Here is a 25,126-nt window from a genome sequence, read left to right as displayed (position 1 = left end):
GCCGTGCTCCACCCTCAGATGCTAGACTCTTGTGTCCCCATTGGCCTCTGGGAGCAATGCTCAGTGCAAGGTAGGCACTCAGTGCATATTGGTAAGACTTAAGCCTTTCGTTCTTAATGTACCTGTTTCCTCCTCTGCAACATGGAGGAGCAGAGCTGTTGTGGGGCCATGGTGAGAGCTGGCATTGGGGCCAGGGCCCCAAATACAAATGGCCTACATTCCTACACAGGGTTGTCTGACCTGGCCAGCCACCGGCTCTTCCAGGCCCAGGACTGAGGCAATCTCCAAATTGGTAGATTCAGCAGGGTGCTCATAGAGAGCCCCAACCCCCATTGGAGGCACTGGGGCTCACTCTCAGCCACTCTGGGAAGCCTGGGTGAGGCAGGGTTGCAGGCTGTGGGAACAGGACTGAAGGGAGGCCTGGGAATGGGTAGTGTTTGAATGGTGCCCCAGCAATCCAGAACTCAAGCAGTGGGCAACCACTAGATGTCACAGGGACACATGATAAATATGGAAAGGGAGGTGTGCAGGGCAGAGAGTGGAGTTTGTGGTCAGGGAGTTTGTTAGCTCCAGTGGGCATGTCTCATCTGGGAGTGGATCTATACAAATTAGGGAGGAGCTGGGGCTGAAGGAGTGAACTGAAGCCCCTGCTCCTCCTTTTCACACCGGCTTTGCTCTCCATAAATTCTCTTATTCGCTCATGTATTTATTTAGCAACTTGGAGGGGCCTCCTGGGGGTACAAGTGTGACTTCTGCTTTGGCTCTGTTTAGGACCCATTGTGAGGGGCAGATGCTGTAGGGTTATGGCGGTTGATAGGGTGATGGCACTTCCGGCAGTTCTGGTGATAGTGACGACGACGATGGAAGTGGTGACTGGTAGTGATGATAGAGGTGGTGGTAGGGATGATTGGTGGCCATATGACAGTGGTGGTGAACGCTGATGATGCTGATGGTGCTGGAGGAGATGGTGGGGTAATGGTAATGGGGTGGTGATGGGATGCTGATGGTGCTACTGGAGATGATGGGAGTGTGTTGGCTCACACATAGTGAGCGCTCACTGAGACTCGTCTGTTCTAAGTGCTTCCTGTGTGCTTGCACATTGGGTTCCAGCGGCAACCCTGCAAGGCACTAACATCTTACACAACTTGCCCAGGGCCACTGTGAGAAAGGGTGGTACCCGGATGTGATCTCAGGCAGGCTACCCCCAGCTACTCCTGGCTACGGCCACCTGCCACGTCAGCCAGCCGCTCTCTCCCTTGGTCCCAGCCACATCCCTTCCTGATCTCCTGGGCCACACACAGGGCCCAGAGCTGCAGAAAGCACATGGGGATGACTTGCCTGAGCAGAGTTTGACAAGCTTGGGCAGATGGTGCCCCGGTTCACGTGCCACCAGTCCTTCATCCGTGAGGGGGAGAACGGTCCTCTGTGGAGGCCGCAGGAAAGGAAAGGGGCTGCCTCCTTTGCCATAGCAGCTGGCGTTTCTAGGAGGATCATCCTATTCCACACATCAGGAAGCGGAACAAGCAGGGAGATTCTGTTCGCAGCCTGACCTCTGAGAGTTGGCATGGACATGGCTGGCATGGGGCTAGGGTCTCTGGATGGACACTCTGGACACTTACTTGTTGCTCTCTTTGCCTAGGCCCCAGGGAAAATACTGCTGTCCCATCCATTGTGACTCCCAGACTTTTTGGGAAGGGACCCAGGATCTGGAGTCCCTAGTTCTGGCAAACACAAGCTGATCCATTGCCAGTGAAGAGAGGGGACAGAACTAGGCTCAGGGCAGACGGTCAGGACACGAATGCTGCTTCTCTGCTTTCTGTGTGGCCCAGGGCCCATTACATCCCTTCTCAGTTTTATTCATGTGTTCAAAGATTTGCTGAACTTCTACTCTGTGCTAGGCACTGTGCTCTAGAAGCTCAAAGGAAAGTCCCTGTCCCCTGAGAGCTGAGGTCCTAGTGGGGCTGGCTGACACTATACAATACATGGGGAAATACAGGGGCTAGGAAATGCTACAGTGAAAAAGCAGGGCGAGGGACTTGGGGCTTGGAGTAGAAAAGGCTGGATTTGTTACTGGTGGTCATGGGGCTTGAAAGTTAGGACCTGGGTGCTGTCCCTAAGCTTCTTTTACTCAAGGCTGGAGCTCTATCACTTGAGTCACAGTACTACCTCCGGATTTTTTGGAGTAGTTTATTGGAGATAAGGATCTCTCAGATTTTTTCCTGCTCAGGATGGCTTTGAACCAGGATCCTCAGATTTCAGCCTCCCGAATAGCTAGGATTACAGGCATGAGTCACTGGTGCCTGGCTTAAGGGCTGGAATTTTAAACTGTGTCTCAGAGGGCCTCCCTAGCAAGTGACATTTAGCAAAGTCCTGAAGGAGGCATGAGAACCAGGTATGCAGGCATCTGGTAGAAGAGCATTCCAGATAGAGGGAAAAGCTAGTACAAAGGCTCTGAGACAAGAATGAATTACTCTACTGGATTTTGGGACCATCAAGGAAGTCAGTGTATAGGTTTGGAGACGTGGTTTAGTGATATCTTGTCAACAAAGCCAACATAGTGGCCTTGAGTTCAAACCTCTAGTACTTTAAACAAAACAAAGCAAAAAAAGGTTCTTTAGAATTCACACTGGGTGCTAGTGGCTTAGACCTGTAATCCTACTTAGGAAGCTGAGATCCAAGGATCTTGGTTCTAAGCCAGCCTGGACAGGAAAGCCTGTGAGACACTTTTATCTCCAATTAAATCACAAAAAAAGGCTGGAAGTGGCGCTATTGCTTAAGCGGTAGAGCATTTGCCTTAAGCAAAAGGAGCTCAGGGACAGCGAGCACCTAGGCCCGGAATTAATGCCTCAGGAGTAGGGGTGGGGGTGGGTGGGTGGGGGGAGTGGGAAGGGGTCCAGTGTCCCCAGTTCCTGTCACCCTTTTTATTTGAGAATCAACAGACTACACTTTTCCCTCCAGGACCTTAGGCCTCAGAACAAAATTATCTATGAATCATCATTGGGTAGAGCTGGGGCACAGTTATTGTTGCCCGCAGCAACCTGGGTCCCTGTGAAAAACTCACCCTTAGTCCTTACCCCAAGTGGTACTTCCTAGCTGTCCCTGAATCTTAATTCTGGGTCTACCATTTTTGTAAGTGGTCTTAGGCAGATCTTGCTCTGAACTTCCTTGTCTGTAAAACGAGGACAGAATAACTATAGATCAGGGTTTCCACAGGACTTAACTTATAGAGGACCACAAGAAATGTCTGTGTAAGTACCTAGCATTGCCTAATCTGGCTACAGGAATTTTTTTTTTTGCCAGTCCTGGGCTTAGACTCAGGGCCTGAGCACTGTCCTTGGTTTTTTTTTTTTTTCTCAAGGCTAGTTCTTTACCACTTGAGCCACAGCACCACTTCTGGCTTTTTTTCTATGTATGTGGTACCGAGGAATCGAACCTGCGTCTTGGTGCATGCTAGGAAAGCACTCTACCATTAGGAATTGTTCTTAATGGCTTAGAACCAGAACCTGGCATTGCAATGTGACTTTAAATCCTTTTCATACCTACAGAAAGTTTGTTCTATTACTTGAGTCTTCTAATAACCCCTTGAGGAAGAAGGGGTGGAAAATAATAGCCCCAATTTTCAGAGGGGTAAATAGAAGTCCAGAGAAGACAAGCGTGAGGGAGGACGGGTAGAGGCTGAGCTTAGGATGTCAGGGGAAGGAGGATGAATGAAGGGACTATCTGGTCCCCCCTCCCTTGGGAGCATGTAAGTTCACTTAGCACATGTACCCAGTGTTGGTGCCACATTGAGCTATAATAACCACACTCAGATTTGTGTTCCCCAGCATGTTTTGCAAGGCTCAGTCTGGTGGGCTGGGAGGTCTGATGTAAGGATGGTGAAAGCCTCCAACATGGGGAAGCTCAGGCCACACGCAGGAGGAGGCCTGGGAAGGTCATGGGGAAGAGGAAGAAGGCTTCTTATGATTGTCCATCCAGTGTCTGGCCTTGCTGGCCGGGGTGGGAGGGGACAGGGATTTTATCCCACAGCTCTCCCCCCAGAGATCCATCCCTGTTGACTTCTCTGGGTCTCAGGCTGGCCCTGCTAGGTGTCATGACAGATGAGAAAGGAAGCAAAGGTTTAGTGTAGGCCATACCTGCCTGAATGGGAGGGAGCCAGAGTCTGGGGCAGATAGGCCTGATCTTAGGTAAGAGCTCAGATAGATGCCAACCTTATGCCATGATCCATTCCCCCCTTGGCCTTCCTTCTAGGCCATAGGCTGGCATGTCAACCCCTGATGGAAGGCTCAGCCCACCAGTCTCTGCTCTTTGGTTGCTGTGACCTCAGATCCTTCCTTGTGTTAGCTTGATGGGTGATGACAGATTGCCTGGCACCTCTGAACGAGAGAACCCACATTCAGGAAACCCACATTAGTTCCCACCTTAAGGGACTTCTCCAGCTCCATTTTACAGATGAAGAAATTGAGACACAAATAACAAAATATGCCCTGAAGTACATAAGCCACAAGGTGGAAGAGACAGATCCGGAACCCTTACGCCCATGTTCTTTTTTTTTTGCTTTGCTTTATTTGTCTGCTTGTTTGCTTGAGGCAGGGCCTCACTGTGTAGCCCAGGTTGGCCTGGAACTCATGATCCTCCTCTGCCTTCTGAGTACTTGGGTAACAGGTATGTGCCTGGGCCTGGCTCAATGGTATCACTTGTGTATTCTGTGGCCTCTGCCCCCAGTCTCCTCAGCTGCTCAATGGGAGAGTTGGAAATGGCACAAATTGCTGAATTCCAATCCTGCTTCTTCACTTCCTAGCAGGGGGCTTTGGGAGTTACTCCATCTCCCCTGTCCTCTGTAGTGACTATGCTGAGAGCAGCAGCCACCCTCAAGCTGCTATGGGGCTCTGTTAGCAGTGCACATGTAGGACCTGGAGAGTGAGGGGAGGCCATCTGCTCCTCGTCCGCCTCCCCTGCAGGGCTTCTGCTCTGCCCAGGGTGTGACTGGGGGCCCAGACAGGACAGGAGCTGTGCAGTGGGGACAGGAAGCTGCCGAGGCAGCCCGCTATGGCAGATGTCAAGCGGCAGGTACTTGCGGCCTGGAAGCCAGCTCAGGCTGTACTCAGCAGCTCAAGCGCCTTTGTCCTCTTTGTCTTCTCATAGTGCAAATTAGCAATTACCTTTCCTGCTCCCGCAAGCTCACCCTTTCCTGGGAGAATTGCTCCAAAGCAGCCACTAAGCAAGTAGAAGTTGCCTAGATAATTAGTGGGTGGCCACCAGGGACAATTCAGGGCCTAGTAGCCAGAATCAGGGCCACAAGTACCTGGGAGTTGGGGCCAACCGGGCTGGAAGACCAGACTAAGTCCTGGGCTCCAGGATCGTATAAGTCTTCTGCATGGGAGGTGGAGGTGGGGAATTAAATCTTAGCTGCTTTGTAGCTGTGTGACCTTAGATAAGTCACTCTGCCTCTCTTGGCAGTGGTATCCTTTAGCTTTGAGATAACATGAGACTTGGAGTCCAGCACCTAGTAAGTGGCACCTGTCATCAGCCACTATCATCACCACTGCTGTTATTGTCACTCCTGTCACTGCCTTGGACCTCAGCTGGCTCAGGTGAGGGAACACAAGGTATTCGAGCCGAGCAACAGCCCCCAGGTCCCTGTGCTGTTATGTGTGTGGCAGACAGCAGCAGAAGCCCAGCTGGGCTGCAGACCCTCCGGCAAGAGCAAGGTCTTGTCTTTCCATGCTGTGTCTCCTCTTGTTCCTCTATGTGCCAGGAATTGGGTCTGACCCTGCCTTCAGAAAAAGCAGGCTTTGGGCCGGGAGTTTGGCCTAGTGGTTAAAGTGCTTGCCTAGCATGCATGAAGACCCAGGTTCGATTCCTCAGTACCACATACATAGAAAAAAAAGAAAAAGCAGGCTTTGCCTCCTTCCCTCCTCCTCCCTGTCTCCTTCCCACCCCACACTTCAAGAACAGGTTACAACAGCAGCAGCACCTCTTGCCTGGCCATATGACTGGGCTTGGGGTGGTCAGAAAAGGCCTTGAGGAGAGAGATGAGACCGGGGGGGGGGGGGGGGATTGCTGAGCGGCGTTGCCACATGAGCTAGGAGCACAGGTGTAGTGTAGATGGACAGGGGAGGCTGGCCAAGAAAAAGGATGCCTGCTTGGAAGCTGTGGAGGTTGAAGGAGGGCAGAGGCTCAGAAAGGAGGACCTGCCTGAGACCATGAGTGCCAGACGCGGCTGATTCTTCCTGTTGGCCTAGGGCTTCAGGGATCCCCCCCCACAGGCCATAAGAGGGTCTGGGAGAACAGCTAAAGCTGTTCTAATATGGCTGGAGGAGTGCTGGGCTGGGAAGATTTCCTGGAAATGTGTCCCATTGGGACTAAGTCTCAGCAATGGCCATTAGAGGGTGGACATCCCTAGAAGTGAGGGGCCCAGGACCATCATCCCTGGTAAGAATGAGGAGGGCTCCACTGCACCCTTCTATAATGCCTGGCAAGTCAGCCTGCATTTTATCTGGGCACTGGGAGCCACAGAAGGTTCAGAGCTGGAGCATCGGGGACTGATTTTCTGGGTGAGCATATGGTCCTGGCAGTCAGGAAGGTTGAGACTGTGAAACAGGAAACCTGAGGGGCTGGAAGTCACCTCTGGTGCCTCCTGTCTGACCTGGGCAAACTCATCCCACTAGAGGCTCAGTTTCTGCCTCTTGTCAAGTGAGAGGGACTTGGACTCCTGCTTTCCTGAGTGTTTTGGAGAGAGAATGAAACCATCTTTGAGGCTTGACTGTGGCTAGAGACTCTGCTGCATTCACTGAGTAGAAAACGCACAGAAAAATGACTTGTCCCAGAGGCAGAGCTGGGAGTTGAGCCCAGGACGTTCTGACCCCAGGGTCCTTGCTACTAACCCCTCTGGCTCCTGTCCCAAGCCTGGCTGGGGTGTGGCCCAACCCCTAGGCTGTTCCCTGGGGCCCAGTTAATCCCCTCTCAGGGCCCACCAGCCCAAGAGCCAATTAGTGCCTGCATGCTGGGACAGCGCACCTGTCCCCCTGCTGGGTGAGGCCAGCCCTGCCCCTGGCCGTGGAGCCCCACCCTAGCTGTCCAGCCCAGGCTTCCAGGACCAAGCCTTAAGGAGAAAGAAACAAGGCGAAGAGGAAAGCAAGCCAGGGAGGAATGGGTCCCAGCGGCAGGATTTTTCCAAGCACTGTCTGAGCCGGCTCCAGGGGAGATGGGAGTACCGAGCAGACTCCCCTCCCTCCACCCCCCCAGCCCCTCCCGTCTTTCACCTCCCGACCTGAAGCCACCGGCTGCCAGGTCCCCAGCCGGGGGCTGCTGGTGCTGTTAGCTGCAGTTTCTCACCTGCGTGCAGGGTCTGGCTCCAGTGAGAAAGGAGGAGGAGGGAAAAAAAAGGTCCTTGGGATGGTGACAAAGGTCTGAGTGTGGGCCGCGAGAGCAGTCTGTATCCAGGCAACTGCTCTACCCTGGGCTCCCCGCAGCGGCGGGCACATCCGTCACGCTGCAGCTCTGCTCAGTGGCGAGGGAGTGCAGGCTACCCGCCCAGCCCAGGCACATGGCCCACCGGCCCCAACCCAGCCCTGCCAGGACGTGAGGCCCAGCCGAGGGAGCTGCGTGGCCTTAGCTCCTGCTGGTCACGCTCCCTGGCTGTACTTGCTGTCAGGCCTTGCCTGGTGGAACAGTAGTGTTTCCTGGGCAGGCTCTGGGGCAGCTGGGTCCACCACCACCACACACTTACACGCTTTCAGTTTGTCCTTCAGCACAGCCTTCTTCCTTGCCAGGCCTCAGTGTGTTCATCCGTGAAATGGTCATGGTCATTCATTTCATAGCGTTGTTGAAGGGATTCAGTGACTTTCAGTAATGCCCTAGGCATAACGCCTGGCACTGAGTAAATGCTTGGTAAATGTGAGTTTGTGGCTCCTTGCTTTTCCTCGTAATTGTTTGTGAAGAAATGGTGGAAGCCAGACACCAGTGCTTCCTGCTTATAATCCTTGTTACTTGGGAGATTGAGATAAGGAAGATCATGGTTCCAGGCTAGCTTAGGCCAGAAAGTCCGAAAGATTTCATGTTAAAGCATGACTGTGTATGCTTGTCCTCACAGCTACGGCAAGAACTGAGAAATAGGGCAGTAGTGGTTCAGATGCGCACTGGGCAGCTGAGGCGTGGCGGCTCGGTGGTAGAGTCCCTGCATAGCAAGCTCAAATACTAGAGTTCAAGTCCCAGTATACCCAAGAGAGGGGTGCAGGGAGAGAGATGGTGGGGCTAAGGGTGATACACAGACCTAAAATCTCAGCCCCAGGTTTGACAGTTTGAAGCCAATTTGGTCTATGAGAAGGAGCGGGTGGGGGAGGGGGTCCCAGGAGAGCATGAGTGAGCAAGCCCACCACAGTAAGGCTAGGGGACAGTGGAAGAGGAAGAACACTACTGCAATCACATAGACCTTGGGGGTGGGGAGGTCCTGTTTGCCCCATTTTAAAGCATAATCCCTTAGGCATGACACTGTCTCTCTGAATCTTAGTTTCCTCTTGACTAAACTGGGGAGACAATTAACAAGTGCCTTGATATCCTGCCCACTCCATTACATGAGCAGCTTCATCCTAGCTGGCAGGGTTAGTGATGTCCTGTGCTGAGCCCCACCCTAGCAGCGCTCAGGACTGAAATGGTCGTTACTCAGCAGCCCTCGGCTGGCACCTGCTGGGATACCCATCTGGGAACAGAGAGAGGAATCAGAACTGCCAGACTGCCCTAGCCAGCCCCCCACCACCTGCTATTTCGGATGCTTGGCTCTGCAAGACTGCCCTGCTCCCTGCCACCATTAACCTGCCCTGTCATTTCAACTGTTCCAGCCTCTGCCCCATCTCTCACCCTTCTCTCTACCTCCTTTGTGGAAGCAACCTCTGCCGGTGCCCTGGAGAGAGGAGGAGGAGGTGGTGGCCTGAGTGCCAGGGGGCTGGGCACGCTGCCGGCCTTTGTCTGGCCTAGGCAGCCAAGGGAGGTTCAGTCCCCAGGGGATAGGCCATGCTGCCGGCCTGCTGGCAGCTCAGGGAGGAGGCCGCGTGGGTGGTGGGGCCTGGGCAGGCCTGGGCTGGCAGCAGTCCTCTGGGACAGACTGGCCCAGTTGTTTGAGAAGGAGGCCTGAGCCTGGGAGTTAGAGCAGGACTGACCAGTCCTTCTGTGGACCATGAGCGATATAGCCCAGCATCTACTGTGTATCAGGAGCCATGGAAATCCTCAAAATTAGGCCACAGAATTCAGTCCTGGGGCCTCAAAGTGTGGGTTCAAATTTCGGCTCTACTCTTTGACCTCCATCTGAAAATTTGCAAAATAAACCTACCAGCATCCTTCCTTAGGGTTTAGAGTCTTGTGGGGAACAGAGCCTGAGCTCTGTACTGCTGTCTTGCTAATGTTGTGCCCTTGAGGATAAGCTGAGTTCCTCCTTTCTGTCAGATCCTTGCCCTGTAGGGAATCCAGTTCAGAACACATCTACGAAAGGCCTGCTGTGTGCCAGAATCTGAGGTAGGCACTGGGGATACCCAGACATAAATGTTTGGGAGAGGAAGGAGGTAGTATATGAGGTCCCTCTCCAGAGGGGGCAGGTGACTGTGGCCCTTGTGAGGGAGAATGTAGAATCCAGAACCCGGTGGTGTTGCCCTAGCATAGTCGGATGGGGGAGGCACAGGAGCCAACTAGGGAAGGTATCCTGGGGAGATGACTGGAATCTTGGCATTGTTGCCCCTGCACATCGGTTCCTCTCAGGAACCTCTCAGTAATGCTTGGTCCAGCCTCCGTCTCCATGTGTTTGCGGTGGGGAATTTACTACCTAAGGAAGAATATCCGTTTCCATTTATGATCAGCCGACTTGCCCCAGCTCATTCCCTGCTCTCCCCTCCTTGCCCTGGTGTGGCCTGAAAGGCAGAGGCTTCAAATCACTCTCCCCCCCCCACCCCCCCAGTTCCCTCAGCCTTTCCAGGCCTTCCCCATCAGCAGCCAGAGCAATCTTCTGAAACATAAATCAGACAGCATCAGTGCCTAGCCTAAAACCCTTCAGTGGCTCCCCAGGGGCCCCTAGGACAAAGACCGGGCTCCATACCACAGCATGCCAGTTCTAGCCAGACCCAGTACCCTAGACTCTCCAGGCTCTTGGCTGAGGATGGGGCGGTGTCCAGTCTGGAGGTTCCACTTTCGGTACAGCTTCTTTAAGGCATAGGGAGGACTGAGTAAGTTAATAGAGACCCTGACTGTGGCCCAGTCTGGGGAAACTGAATAGTTTCATCTCAGCTGTGTAACCTTGGAACTCAGTCCTCTGTGTCTCTGTTTCTCCATCATTAAGACAAAGCACCTGCCTGGGTGATACCCCCAGTTACCACATTCAGAGGGCAAGAGCCCCTTGGGTCCTCACCATCATATCCCCTCCACACACCTGGGTATCTCACACCTTCTCAGGTATGGAAGACCAGCCAATGGGGGGTTTCTGTGTGGATTCCAGCAGTTCTCACGACAGTGACAATGGGGCCCATAGGTGAAGGACTTCTTCCAAGTCCACTGTGTTAGCCAATGTCCTCTGTGGCCAGTTATCAGCAAGCTGAAGTGATGACAGAACACAGTGACAGAGGTGACCCCGTGTGATGTATCAGGCATTTAGGAAGCTAATGACTTCAATTCCTTCACTTGAAATCTAGACTTTTGTGTATTTGCTAAAGTACTAGGGCCTGGGTGCTGTTCCTTAGTTGTTTTGCTCAAGACTGGCAAGCACTCTTTACAATGAAGCTGCAGCTCCATTTCTGGCTTTTTACTGGTTAACTGGAGATGAATCTCACAGACTTCTCTGCCCAGGTTGGCCTCAAACCTCAATCTTTAGATCTCAGCCTCCTAAGTAGATAGGATTACAGGCTTGGGTACCAGTACCCAGCATGGTACTCCATGCCAGTCCTGGGGCTTGAATTCAGGGCCTGAGCACTGTCCTTGGGCTTTCTCAAGGCTAGAACTCTACAGAAGTGGAGCCACAGCACCACTTCTGGCTTTTTCTATGTATGTGGTACTGAGGAATCGAACCTGGGTCTTCATTCATGCTAGGCAAGCACTCTACCACTAGGCCAAACTCCTGGTCCCTAGGCCAAACTCCTGGTCCCCACAGCTTATTATTTTTAACTTCAGCTTTAAACATATAGTGTAATTTCTTTGTTTCTTTCTTTTTTTCTTCCTTCCTTCCTTCCTTCCTTCCTTCCTTCCTTCCTTCCTTCCTTGCTTCCTTTTTCTTGTTGGTCATGTGGTTTGAACTCAGGGCATGGGCACTGTCGCTAGCACTCTACCCTTTTGAGCCACAGATTCACTTCCAGTTTTCTGGTAGTTAATTGGAGATAAGGTTCTCTCAGACTTTCCTGTCCAGGCTGGCTTTGAACTGCAGTCCTCAGATCTCAGCCAGGTGCCACCAGCATCTGGCTTGCATTCGTTTTATTTAAAATGGAAAACTTTGAAAAGATTTGGCAAAAATCTCTCCTTTCCCTCACCTAGCCAGTCAGCTCCCTTCTGAGAAGGGGCTCCTGTGGACAGCTTGTCTGACCTCCCTGAGGTCTCTGGTGCCTGTGTCTGCCCATATGCTATGTCTAGAACTGGTCTGCACAGTTGCTGCCAGGACACCCATCCAGGGTGAGGGTTGGAGGTGTAAAAATGGACCCCACTTTGTGGATCGCTCTCATTCCATGTAGTGGTCAGGCCGAACCTGGGCTTCATAAACATTTAACTCTTACCCTGTCACAGCTTCAGAAATGGTCCCAGAGAGATGTTCTTTGGCAGAATGATATGTCTAGATCTGAACTCAAATTGCTAAGATTCCCACCCTGCCCTGCTGCAGGGGTTATATGGGGAAGGTGGCAGTGTGGACAGGAGTTGATGATCTAGGATTTCCATTTCTGGCCCTAGTGCTGGCTGTGTGACCTTGGGAAGGTCATCTGCTCTGTGTCCTGGGGCCTCTGCTGGCCTGAGGTCAGCTCTGCTAACTCCTCATTAGTTAGGCTCCAACTTATTGAACTGAATGGGGTGAATAGAAGGGTAATGGCATTTTCCCTAAGGATCGTGATATTTGGCTGAGCAGGTACCACAGCCAAAGCCCCAAGAGGTAGGACCAGGCAAGAATTGAGAGTCACAGGTCATTACCTGTGGTGAGACGTGGCTTTGGGTCACTTTCCTTTCCTCTCTCAGCCTCTCCTTGGTGTCTCTAAACATGAACTGAGATGACCTCCTGGTTGAAACAAGGCCTGCACTGGTGCTTTCTGGCAGAGCGTGTGTGACGAGTAAGAGCGGATGGGGGTTAGCAAGGCTTGGCATACCATAAAGTGGGGTTCCTCTGTCAGTCTTCTGTGTCTCAGAGCTGCACACCCAACCTATACTCTGGCTGAGGGCCAGTGAGCAAGGAAACAGTTGGCTTTTTTTTCCTTTCAAAGTATAACACTTTGAAAGGTAATATGAGCTCACTCATTATTTAAATAAAATCAAACAATCTAGGTACCAATGTACAGTGGAAAAAAAAAAAAAGAGGTGTCTTCCTGGCCACGCCTGCTGGGTGCCTAGTTTCCTCCCAGAGCCGCCAGGCATGTCCTAAGCATCTCTCCAGAAATGTCTCCCATTCATATACAGAAAGCACATATGCATGCATATTTCTGGATTAAAAATTTTTTTTTGCCAGTTGTGAGGCTTGAACTCAGGGCCTGGGCACTGACTTTGAGCCTCTCTGTGCTCAAGGCTAGTACTCTACCACTTGAGCCACAGTGCCACATCCAGCCTTTTCTGTTTATGTGGAGCTGAGGAATCTAACCCAGGGCTTCATGAATACTAGGCAAGCCCTCTACCACCAAGCCACATTCCCAGCCCCCATATTTCTGGATTTTGCTTCCGTTTTTTAATTTTAAATAAAAAAATTAAAATTTAACTTAGTTTGTTATTATAAAGGTGATGTACAGAGTTGCTTCTATTTTTACACAAAATATATTCTACACTGCCCCATAGGTTGCTTTTAAAATATGTAAAAATATAAATATATAGTATATATATGTAAAATATATAATCATATATTTTTGTTGTACAGTATGTTTATATTGTACAGTGTATAATATGAATACATATAATAGTTTTATTGAGATATAAGTCACATACCATACAATTTTCCCATTCAAAATACAATTCAGTGCTTTTTTTAAAAATATATTCAGAGTTGTATAACCATCAACACACTCAGTTGCAGAGTACTTTTTTTTAACTTCAAAAGGAACCCTGTACCTCCACCCAGAAGCTTCTTTCCCGGCCCCTCTCTGAGCTGAGCCAACCACCATTCTGCTTTCTGTCTGCATAGCTTTGCCTCCTGTGGACATTCTGTAAATGGAGCAATCCAGTTTTGTGTGGCTGACTTCTTCCCATTGATGGGTTGTGGAGTTTGAGATCTGGGCCTGGGTATTGTCCCTGGGCTCTTCAGCTCAGGGCTAGTGCTCTACCATTTGAGCCACAGTGCCACTTCTGGTTTTCTGGTGGTTTAGAGAGAAGATTCTCATAGACTTTCATGCCAGGGCTTAGATCTCAGCCTCCTGAGTAGCTAGGATTACAGACATAAGCCACCAACATCTGGCTAGATCTCAAATTTATGATCTTCCTGCTTCAGTCTTCTGAGTGTTGTAATTTTTTATTTCCACGAAGGTGTCCATTGAAGGACAAAAGTTGTGTGTGTGTGTGTGTGTGTGTGTGTGTGTGTGTGTGCGCGCGCGCGCGTGTGTGTGTACAGAGGCTTAAATTCAGGGCCTATGAACTACCCCTTTCCTCTCAAGGCTGATACTTTACCACTTAAGCCACACCTACACCAAAAAGAACCACTTTTGGCTTTTTGGTGGTTAATTGGAGATAAAAATCTCACTGACTGGGGCCAGGAGTTTGGCCTAGTGGTAGAGTACCTACCATGCATAAAGATCCAGGTTTGAGTCTTCGGTACCACATACGTCGCAAAAAGCCAGAAGTGGTGCTGCGGCTCAAGTGGTAGAGCTGTGTAGCCTTGAGAAAATCCAGGGACAGTGCTCAGGCCCTGAGCCCAAGCCTAGGACTGGCAAAAAAAAAAATCTGACTTTTCTGCCTGGACTGGCAGGATCTGAGATCCTCACATCTCAGCCTCTTGAGTCGCTAGGATTACAGGCATGGGATGCCTGGTGCCTTGTATATACTTTTGGTGTCGTATCTAAGAAACCATTGCCTAATCCAAAGTAATAGATTTATCTCTTTTTTTCTCTTAAAAAATGTTTAGGGTTGCAGATTTAGCTCAGTGGATTTAGCACTTGCCTGGCAACTATGAGGCCCTGAATTTAGTCCTCAGCTCTGGGAAAAAAAAGAGTTTAGTTCCCACAGGTTGTTTTTCTACCAAACAGTAAATCTACAGAGTATCAGTGTGTCACTTCATGAATGTACTATAACTTATTTACCTAGTCCTCTATTGGTGGACTCAGATTTTTCCAACAGCTTTCTCTCACAAACATTCAGTAACCATCCTTGAGTGTAGATGAATTTGTAGTAAAGAGTAGAATTGTTGGACCTAAAGGTATATACTGTTGGACATGATGCCTGATTGCCTTACATGAATGGGTGCCAATTTCCCCTCCCAGCAGCAGTGTCTAGAATGAGTCATTCCTTGATGACCCCAGTTGCTGAGTGTTGCATGTTCAATGTACACTGGCAGTATTATCTCCAACAATGGTCCTGGAGGTCAGCATCGAAATGTACACTTTACCAGGCTGAGGGATACCGATACCTAAAGCCACAGGGTCTATGTAGCTTGGAACCCTGCTCTCTGTCTACCATCCTATTCAGCCCCTGGGTCTTCAGTGTGCCCCTACTACTTCTGAACACAATACCAAGGCTTAAACTCAGGGCCTGTGCATTATCCCTTTTCCTTTCCTCTCAAGGCTGGTGCTCTGCCACTTGAGCCACATTCCAAAGAATGCAATTTCAGCAGGCCAAGCCTGGGGTGTCTAAGATCACATGTAAGTAAGAAAGTGGGGAAAGTAAAGGCTAAAGTCAGTAGAGAATCGTGAATGAGTCCCTATTGCATGCCTGTGTTATAGGTAGATCTGGAGAAGGTGGGGGAAGGGCCTCAGGCTAGACAAGGTCCATAGACTCATTTTTCAGCCCTTACTCTAGTTTAGAGGCTGGGAAGTCTAGCCTCTAAACTTTACTTTTTAGCTTTTAAAATTTTGCTGTGTTGCTAAGGGTTGAACCCAAGTCTTCACAGATTCTAGGCCAGCTCTGCCATAGAGATCCAACCCATCCACAAAAGACCAGATTTGAGCCAGCAACGGGCATAGTAGAGCTGCTTGTAATCCCAGTGTCTCAGAAGGTAGATACTGGGAGTATTGTGGTTCTTGCAAAAGGTAATAATAATCCCATCTCAACAAAACAGGTGTGGAACCATAGATGTGTGATTTCAGTTATATATAAGTCAATAGGAGAAGGATCACAGACTGAGATCCCAGTCAACAAGTAATTAAAACAAGCTAGGCACCGGTGGCTCACGCCTATAATCCTAGCTACTCAGGAGGCTGAGCTCTGCAGATCATGGTTCAAAGCAAGCCCATGCAGGAAAGTCTGTGAGACTCTTATCTCCAATTAACCACCAGAAAACTGGAAGTGGTGTTATGGTTTAGAGGCTATTCTTGAACAAAAAGAGCTCAGGGACAGTGCCAGGTCCTGAGTTTAAACCCTATGATTGACAGAAAGTAAGGAGGGAAAAAAGCAAGAAAGTAGGGGCTGGGAATGTGGCTTAGTGGCAGAGTGCTTTTCTAGCATGCATGAAGCCCTGTGTTTGAGTCCTCAGTACCACATAAACAGGAAAAGCCAGAAGTGGCACTGTGGCTCAGGTGGTTGAGTGCTAGCCTTGAACAAAAGAAGCCCAGGAACAGTGCCCAGGCTTGCCCCAGGAAGAGAGAGAGAGAGAGAGAGAGAGAGAGAGAGAGAGAGAGAGAGAGAGAGAGAGAGAGAGAGGAAGAAGAAGGAGGAGGAGAGGGAGGGAGGGTGGGAGGGAGGGAAGGAAGGGCTGGGAGTGTGGCTCAAGTGGTACAGTATCTACCTAGCAAAGTGCAAAGTCCTCAGTTCAACCCTCAGTACTACCAAAGGGCAGGGGGAGTGGATCCAATCCTGACTTTATCCCATGTTCCCTTTGTGTGCCTCAGTTTCCTCTTCTATAAAATAACCTTCCTATTAAGAATGCCCAATACACGTTAGCTATTATTACTCCTGTTGGCAAGTTCTATAGGAAATGGAAGGGAGAAGTGTGGCCAGGGGTCAGCGAAGTCTCAGGGGAGGAAGGGCATTTGGATGGAATTAGAGGAATGGCTCGGGAACAGGCCACGGCATTCCAGGCAGGGGGAACACAGTGTGTCGGCACAGGGCCGCCCTGGGGCTCTGGGGAGAAGCAGCTAGGGAGGCTGGAAAGTCAGGTTTGTGCTGGGGCCAGGAGGGAGGAGGAGCCGCTTGCAGGCATGGGTGTTTGGGTAGGCGGGAGTTGGCAACCCTGTTCAGTGTGTTTCCATCTCAACTTGGGCTTCTGTGGGGCAGACTCCTCAGGCCTCGTTTTCTTCTTGAGGGCAACCTAGAACAATGCTTAATAATGAAGGTTCTGGGGGCAGGCTGCCCGATTGCTCCCCGGCTTTGCCACTGATGAGTTGTATGACCTTGACCTTATTCCTGCTTCCTGAGATCATGATGGAGAATGAATGGTTGGTGTGGATAAATCATAGCTTGGCACATGGTAAAGTGCTCAATAAATGTTAGTTGTTCTGAGGAAGGGAAGCAACAATGGTAGAGCACGCCGCCTGCTTCTTATGCAGAAAATTCCAGACCCTCTGAAAGGGAATGGGTACTCGAGGCCTGTGGAGGCTCAGAATTGCTCACATGACATGTTGCCTGAGCCCTGCCTTGTGCTGCATAGCTTCTGGCAGATATAGGGCTTCATCCCGGAGAGCTCACATACACACTCTCCTCCGGTGTCCCACCCAGGATAGTAGGGAAAAGGAATTGTAATATAATTTTAATATAAGTATCTGTGAGCCAGGCTCTTACAGGTACAGAATGACCTGTGCCACCCAAACTTCTTTTCTTTCTTTCTTTTTTTTTTTTAAATCCTTTTTTATTGGTCATGGAGTTTGGACTCCTTTACTCAAGGCTAGTGTCCTACTACTTTGAGCCACAGCTCCATTTCCAGTTTTCTGGTGGTTAACTGGAGCTAATCTCATAGACTTTCCTACCTGGGCTGGACTTGAACCAAGATCCTCAGCTCTCAGCCTCCCGAGTAGCTGGGATTACAGGTGTGGCCTGGCCAAACTTCTTACAGATGAAAGAACAGATCCAGACAGTGAGAGAAGAGCCCCATTTCCCAGAACACTTGCAGCTAGCTCTGCTTCTTCCCAGCCCACAGTGTCCCCAGAGACCCTGAGGCAGGTGACTAGGAACATTGCTGCTGGGAGTATACCTTTGTGTCTGGGTATCACTTAAAGATGGTGCTGGTAGGCTTTGCAGATGGAGAGTATGTGAGGTGTGAGAGAGAAGGGAGTCTAGATGTCTGAGCAGTGGGAGATGGGGAAGGCTGTTAGTGAAGAAGGTCTGGGAGTGAGGGCTGGGGCTGTGAACTATAAGGGAAGTCCAAATGCTTAATGGACACATTGTTCAGGCCCTCCAGATGGCCCTGGACTAGCACTTGCTTTCAGAGTTGTCCAGTTAGCCCCTGGGAAGCAAAGGGGAAAGCCAAAGCTAAAGGTAGAATAAGCCTGATGTCATCCCATGGATCACCACAAAATGGATGAGGTCCCACCTACATTGAGCGTCGGGGATACCAACATACAGTGTTGGATAAGAGATCTTATCCAAGGGCTGGGAATATGGCTTAGTGGTAGAGTGCTTGTCTGGCATGCATGAAGCTCTGGGTTCTGTTCCTCAGTAGCACATAAGAAAGATGGAAGTGACACTGTGGCTCAGATGGTAAAGTGCTAGCCTTGAATAAAAAAGAAACTCAGAGACAAGACCCAGGCTCTGAACTCAAGCCCCAGGACTCGCAGAGCGTGGGGGGCGGGAGGGACAGAGAGAGAGACAGAGAGAGGGACAAAGAGAGAGACAGAGACAGAGACATCTTATTCAAAAACTCTATAATATCCCTCAACTGCTAAATATTAGCAACACATTATAAATTATAATAAACCCACTCAGGCCTCTCAAAATATGTGTATAGGCTCTGTTTGGCCCGGGGCCTCCTGGTTGTAAGTGTGGAATGTGGAAGTGACATCAAACTTCCCGGGTCTAAGCCCGCTCTCAGTTCCCAGCTGTGTGCCCTTAGGTGAGTGACAGCCTCTTCAAGTCTTGGTGTCTTTGTCTGTAAAATGGGAATAATAGCAGTACCATCCCTCCTGGTGTCACAGTACAATGTCTGTGCTGACAATTATAATAAAAATAGATCTTTTTTGTCAATCATGGGGCTAGAACTCAGAGCCTAGGTGCTATCCCTTCAGCTTTTTCTCTCAAGGCTAGTGCTCTACTACTTGGAAGCTGAACACCACTTACAGTTTTCAGGTAGTTAATTGGAGATAAGATTGTTATAGACTTCCCTGTCCAGCTGGCTTTGAACTACCACCCTCAGATCTCAGGCTCCCATGTAGCTAGGATTACAGGTGTGAGCTACCAGCACCTGGGTACAGAATTACTCTTGATGGGTTTTATTAAGTGATCAAGGCACTCTGCATCTGGGTTTCACCTCTGCCATTAGAAGCTCTGTGACTGTGGACTGCTTTTATACCTCTCTGGGAAACCAGTTTTTTTCTCCTGATGTTGAGAGATGCTTTCAATGCCTATAGAGGCCTCTGAGTCTCCCTCGCCCTTCTCAGCCACTCTCCCTCCCTGCCTCTCTCCTTCTAGCCTCGCCCACCTGCCACCTCCTACCCCTCTACCCTGTAGCCAAAATGATTTTTCAAAAACATAAGAGCATGGTCTTTCCATGCCTGGAGGAAAACGTTGCTGGTGGCTCTGCTGTCTTCAGAAAAAGCCCAAGAGCCCTTACCAGGTCACCAGCCCTGCTTGGATTCCAGCAGCACAAAGCCCTCTTTTCTGCTGCAAGGTTGAGTGTACATGTCCCTTGGTGCCCCCACTCCATGCCTGTGCTGAAGTCTACCCTACCCCTTCTCCATCCAACAATTATCCAGCCCAGCCATTTCCAGAATCCCTCTGTTCAGTGATCTAGCCATACCCCTGAGGCTTCCCTGCTTTCTCTCGTGTCCCCTTTCCTTGTAGCTCATTTTCCATGAGCAGAGGGATCCTTTAAAAAAAATTTCAATGATGGGGCCAGGAGTTTGGCCTAGTGGTAGAGTGCTTGCCTAGCTTGCGCGAAGACCGAGGTTCAATTCCTCGGTACCACATACATAATAAAAAGCCAGAAGTGTTGGGCCGGGAGTTTGGCCTAGTGGTTAAAGTGCTTGCCTAGCATGCACAAAGACCCGGGTTTGATTCCTTGGTACCACATATATAGAAAAAGCTGGAAGTGGTGCTGAGGCTCAAGTGGTAGAGTTCTAACCTTGAGAAAGTCCAAGGACAGTGCTCAGGCCCTGAGCTCAAGCCCAGGACTGGCAAAAAAAAAAAAAGCCAGAAGTGGTGCTGAGGCTCAAGTGGTAGAGCTCTAGCCTTGAGAAAGTCCAAGGACAGTGCTCAGCCCAGGACTGGCAAAAAAAAAAAAATTTTCAATGGTGTCACTCACCTGCTTAAAGTCCCTCTGTGAAGGAAGCCACTGCTCCATCCTGTCCCTCTAGCTATGTGTGAAGCTTTTCACTGGTGAGAGTCACTTGTTCCTGGAGAGGCTGCTGTTCACTCAGTAGTCGCTGTGCCCAACTTTGCCCTTTCTGTTGGCAAAAGGTCACTCATCCTTCAAGGCTCAGCCCAAGGTCGAGTTTGTGAAGCCTTCATTCACATAGGCATGCAGCCTGCCCTATTCCCTCATTCCCAGAATGAACTCCACCCATGGCTTCCAAAGCTGGGAGAGCTTCCTGGTCTTCCTTTCTGTCTTTCCTAACCCACCCGTACTTCTTGGGCATGATCATCTCAGTGGACACATGCTGCTCAAGCCAGAGCCACAGTAAGAAATAAGCACTGGTGTTTATCAAGTACCAGTACCAACTCCTTGCTGCACCCTCACCTTAATCCTCCCAGCCTGGTGAGGTCGGTTCTCCTCAAAGCCCCACTTTAAAGAAGCAGTGGAGTTTTAAAGAAGGTAAATCACAACCCAGCATGGTGGCTCAAGCCTGTAATCCTAGCTACTCAGGAAGCTGAGATCTGAGGATTGGGTTCAAAGCCAGCCCAGGCATTAAAGAACACTGAGACTCTTATTTCCAATTAATCACTAAAAAATGGGAAGCAGGGCTCTGGCTCAAAGGATAGGGTGATAGCCTTGAGCTGAAGAGCTCAGGGACAGTGCCCAGGCCCAGAGTTCAGGCCCAGAGTTCAAGCCCCATGACCCACCAAAAAAAGGTAAATCACAGCTAGGAGTTTGGCCTAGTAGTTGAGTGCTTGCCTCACATACATGAAGACCTGGGTTCAATTCCTTGGTGCCACATACATTAAAAAAGCTGGAAATGGTGCTGTAGCTCAAGTGGTAGAGTTCTAGCCTTGGGAAAGCCCAAGGACAGTGCTCAGGCCCTGAGTTCAACGCCTAGGACTGGCAAAAAAAAAAAGGAGTAAGTCATTTGACCAAGGCTACCCAGCCAGACTGCCACCAGAGCTGGAGCTTTTAATTAATAATAGCAATAACTATACATAGTACTATAGCACCTTTCATGTGCTGGCTACAATACTGGGCTAAGACCTGTTGAAGTTTCTCTGCTGCAATTCTGCTTAGGACAAGGGAAACTGAGGCACAGAGAGGTTAAGTAATTTGCTGCCATCAGAAGTGGAGTAGGCTTTGGACTTGGCATTACCTGTCTGTGCTGTCACATCCCACATACAGACTTTAGAACCTCCTCTCCCTGACCTGACTGAGAGGTTCTATCCCAGTACCCCAATACCTGGACCAGTAGCTAGGGAGCAGAGGATGTGTAACGAGTGATGGAACAGGTTGGGCTATGGTCATGGGATCAAGGTTCAGCCACTCTGAAGTCCTGTATCTGCTGGAAGCCCAAAGTTGCAGCCACCCTTTACCCAGGGTCTGGACACCACCCTGGTGTCCAGAAAGCGCCGGGGAAGAACCAGATCCATAAACATGAGGCTCCATGATGGCCCAGGAGGGGCACTGGGCACTGTACAAGTCCTCAATATTATTGCTTTATTGTCATTTAAATGGAGCCTGCCTCAAACAGGCCACCCAGTTCTAGCCACCAGCGCTGGACAAAACCCCCATTGAAAAGCCAATTACAATCACTCCATCTAAATTGTCATGGATTTGTATAGAAAATTACATCTCCATTTAGTCCCGAAGTGAAGTCCTGGGCATGGACAGAGGGGAGGCTGGCCCATTTACCCCGCCAGCTCAGCGCGGGTGCCGCAGGCAGGGAGAAAGCCCAAGCTGCCGGGTCTTTGGCCGGCTCAGGGAACAAAGGCCAATTTGTAGGGCCCCAAAGAGAAGCTGGGCCTCTGAGGGCATCTCAGATTCCAGGCCTGGGCTGGTGGACCCTGCACCGCCAGCTGGTCTCCCCTGCTGGCAGCCCTGGCCAGACAAGCTCCCGACAGACAGCCGGCTGCAGGCGGCCTTCAGCTCTGCCACCATCCAGGGTGCCTGCAGCTTGGCTCGTGTCCCCGCTGCCAGGAAATAAGGAAGTTAGCCCTGGGACCACTGGATGGAGAGCCTGAGATCCCGAATTCATTCATCCATCCATACATTCATTAAGAGGCCTGCTAATAGCATGAGGAACACAGTAGTGTAGCACTGAGCTCCAGCCCCTGAGGTCTTAGACTTATCTCTGGACTCCGTTCTCAGTAGCCATGAGGCTAATTATTTTAGTTCTGAAATCATTGTGGAATACCTACTATGTGCCAGAAAACACAATATGACAGAGACTGGGACAGTGGGAGATCTCTTGTTTTGTGCTTGATGCTGGCTCTAGGACTGAACAGGGACTGCCATGGACTTGTGGAGAAGCTGTGAATATAGTGGGAAATTCAATAGAACCTGGTCAGGGTAGTCCAGGCAAAGGAAGCAGTGTGTGTAAAGAGGGTAGTGAGGCAATTGGAGAAGCAGAGTGAGTGAACGGCATGCTGTGAACTGAGACCCTCTTCCCTAAATCTCCTTTTCCTCATCTGTGAAATGGGGGCAATGACTGCAGCCGCTGGGAGTGTGGGCAGATGCTCAGTGTGGGGTATGCTCAGATGGTCTCACTGAAAGGGTGCCTGTTTGCACCAGATACAGGCAAGGAAGGTTTGGCACATTATAATGATCCCCATTGCCTGTGGCATCCCCTTTCACAAGTGAGCTAATTATTTGATCTATTCCAATAGATCCTATATGTACCCTGTCACTCTGTACCAGTGTGATTGTCCCATAACTTCATATGGTGATGTGACGGTGAAGTGGTATCATTGCATGTAAGCATAGCAGTGTGTGGCTGGCCTACACAGGTCTCTCTACTTCAGAGGGACACATGGCCCCTTCCTGTGATGACTGGCAGGTGTGCTAGAGCAGGAGCGAGGAAGATAGCCTCCTCTGCCCCACTCCACTAGACAGACTGGCAAATGGAAAAAACGTTCACATCGGGGCAAGCCTGTGGCTGCCCCCTCAGGGACTCCTCTGTGCACAGAAAACAAGTTCTTCTGGTATCAGCTCAAGTTTGGCAGGAAGTGGCTTTTGGGTGGCAGGAAGTTGGATTTCGCTCATATCAGGCCCCAGCTGAGGGGCAGGAGAGCAGTTATCTAGGGTTAAACAGAGTTACGAAGAAGTGGGGCCCCAACACCCTGCACCTGATAGAGCTGAGGCAGCGCACCCTTGATGGTTACTTGGGAGGGTGGAGGGGTTGTAAAGAATTTGTTAGCCACCAGATACCTCCTGGGCCAGGGACCCAGACTGCTCTTCCATTATCCACTTCAGTAAATGTTCAGGCTTAGATAGTGACCTGTCCAAGGTCACCAGGATCATTGGAGGGAAGGAGAAAGGACAGAGAGACTGCAGGACATTCACAAGTGTCTAGAGACAAGAGAAAAACCAGGAGAGGCCTGGAGCAAAGAGGAACAATGAGAACTGGCCAGAGATAGCAATAAGACTTCTTCAGCGGGAAGACTTGTGGTGTCCCTGCCATGTGCAAGATGTCACAGCTGACCTTGAGGTCACAAAGCCATCTCTCAGGTGCAGGTGGAGAATGACAACCGAATGAGCCCACCTAGCTGAGCAAGGCCTACCATTCAGGTCCGATGCCAAAGCCTGGGTGCTTTCAAGTCTTGCCCTTGCTCCCAGCTTCTAGAAGGGAAGTGGCAGTCCTAAAAGGCATGCCGGGTCCCCCTTTGCCTGTGCGCTCTGTTGAGGAATTCACCCAGTTGGTCTGTAGAAAGGCAGGCTCAAGCCTGGGAGGGGGAGCTGCAGGACTCATAAGCTTAACCAGGCAACAGGGTGTGCCCAGCACTGATAGGGCAAGCAGAGAAGCCGGGAACTCAGACCCTGGGATGGGGCCCCACAGTGGCCAGAAACTGAGTCACCCAAGGCCCCTCCCTAGATACCCTGTGGCCCCCTCCTCCCTAACACTGGCATTCCTAGAGGGGCCACTGGTCCTGCCTTCATCCCCAAAGCCACATCAGGCTGTTCCCTGGCAGAGACACTGATTTGGAGCTCAGTTTGCATGTCGTTTGCACATTACTCAGTGCATGTCAGAAGGTACAAACATCTCCCTTTCCGGGAGAGGGCTGCCTGCTGGGCCCCTCTGCCCTCCTCCAGACAGCAGAAATGCCAGCCGGCTAGACAGGAGCTACACCCTGGCCTCTGACAGCACCCGCCTGCTGCCACCTCCCCCATTCCCTGCTTGAGCCAAATTTAGGCTGCTCTGCTACTGAGCGATGGGGAGAGCAGAGGCAGGAAATAGTGAGGTTGGAGGCCTTGGCCTGTGCAGGGTGGGGCTGCCCCAGGGGTGCCCCTGTCCCTAAAGCTCTGGGCCCAGCTTCCCCCCCCTCCTCCCACTGGAATGCAGGCCTGTTGGGGAACCGGGAACGCTGGGTTCTCGGCTGCAGCCCTGGTGCTGGCTGCCCCATCCATGAGGGAGAGGGAGAGAGGGAGAAAAGGCGGGGGAGGGAGAGAGGAGGTCATGGCCAGGGCAGTGGGGAAGGGATCAGATAGCCTCTGCCTGCCCCAGACACTGCCTCCACTGGGGACACACAGTCACTCTGCTTCTCTACAGTTCCTGCTTCCCCCTTGGTCTGTGGCGTGGGGGTGGAGGGTCAAGGGCCACCACTGGGACAGAGCGGATCAGACTCTTCCCCAGAGGGCTCCACCAAGCCATCTCCACATTGGCCAGCTTCTTGCCCTGAGTTGTCTTGGTCTTCCTATCTGGAAAATGAAGTTGGCAGAGAGGATAACTTCCAAACCACTGCCTGCGTGGAGAGCAAAGGTTTCTGGGAGGCTGGACAGAAAATAAGGACACAGCCGTGGCTTTAGGTTTAGAAATCTCTTAGTTCTCAGGTATTGCTAGGAGAGGTGACTCGGAAGGATGCTGGACAGGGCATGGGTGGGCTGAACAGTGAAAAGGGCTCTGAAGGAAGAAAAACCTGGTTGGATTTCATTCACCTCCAGCCCAGGTGTGGGGTTAATAGAGTCCAGTAGCTGGGACCGTGAAGGGTTGTGGGGGAGGGAGATCTGATTGCTCTGGTTTGATGGCTACCTCAGACCTCTGTCTTCTCCACTTCTGTTTCCTCACCTGTAAGGGGGGGGGGGTTAATACATTTCCTGTGGCTGCTAGGAAAGTAAAACGAGACAATGAATGCTTGGCACACAGTAGGTGCAACACGGTGCCAGCAGACTGACTGCCTAGTCCCTCAGCGTTTAGGGAAGCCCCTGGAGCTATTTAACAGGGTGTGGACACTGAAGCTAGAAGGCACGGTCCGGATGAAGGTTCTAGTCTGCAGGACCCCGGGCAAACGGCCACACCCCGCTGTGCTTTGGGCTAGGAGC

At 50.8% G+C, this 25,126-nt stretch overlaps 1 protein-coding gene across 1 annotated transcript in view; it reads left to right on the top strand.

The window, feature by feature from the left end:
• Nol4l (nucleolar protein 4 like) overlaps positions 1 to 25,126 on the top strand; it is a 115,965-nt gene that overhangs the window by 13,835 nt on the left and 77,004 nt on the right. The window lies entirely within an intron of this gene.

Source organism: Megascapheus bottae, chromosome 18, assembly GCF_031878675.1.
Source record: "Megascapheus bottae isolate mThoBot1 chromosome 18, mThoBot2.hap1, whole genome shotgun sequence".
Classification (NCBI taxonomy): Eukaryota; Metazoa; Chordata; class Mammalia; order Rodentia; family Geomyidae; genus Megascapheus; species Megascapheus bottae.
This window is presented reverse-complemented; position numbering and strand designations above follow the sequence as displayed.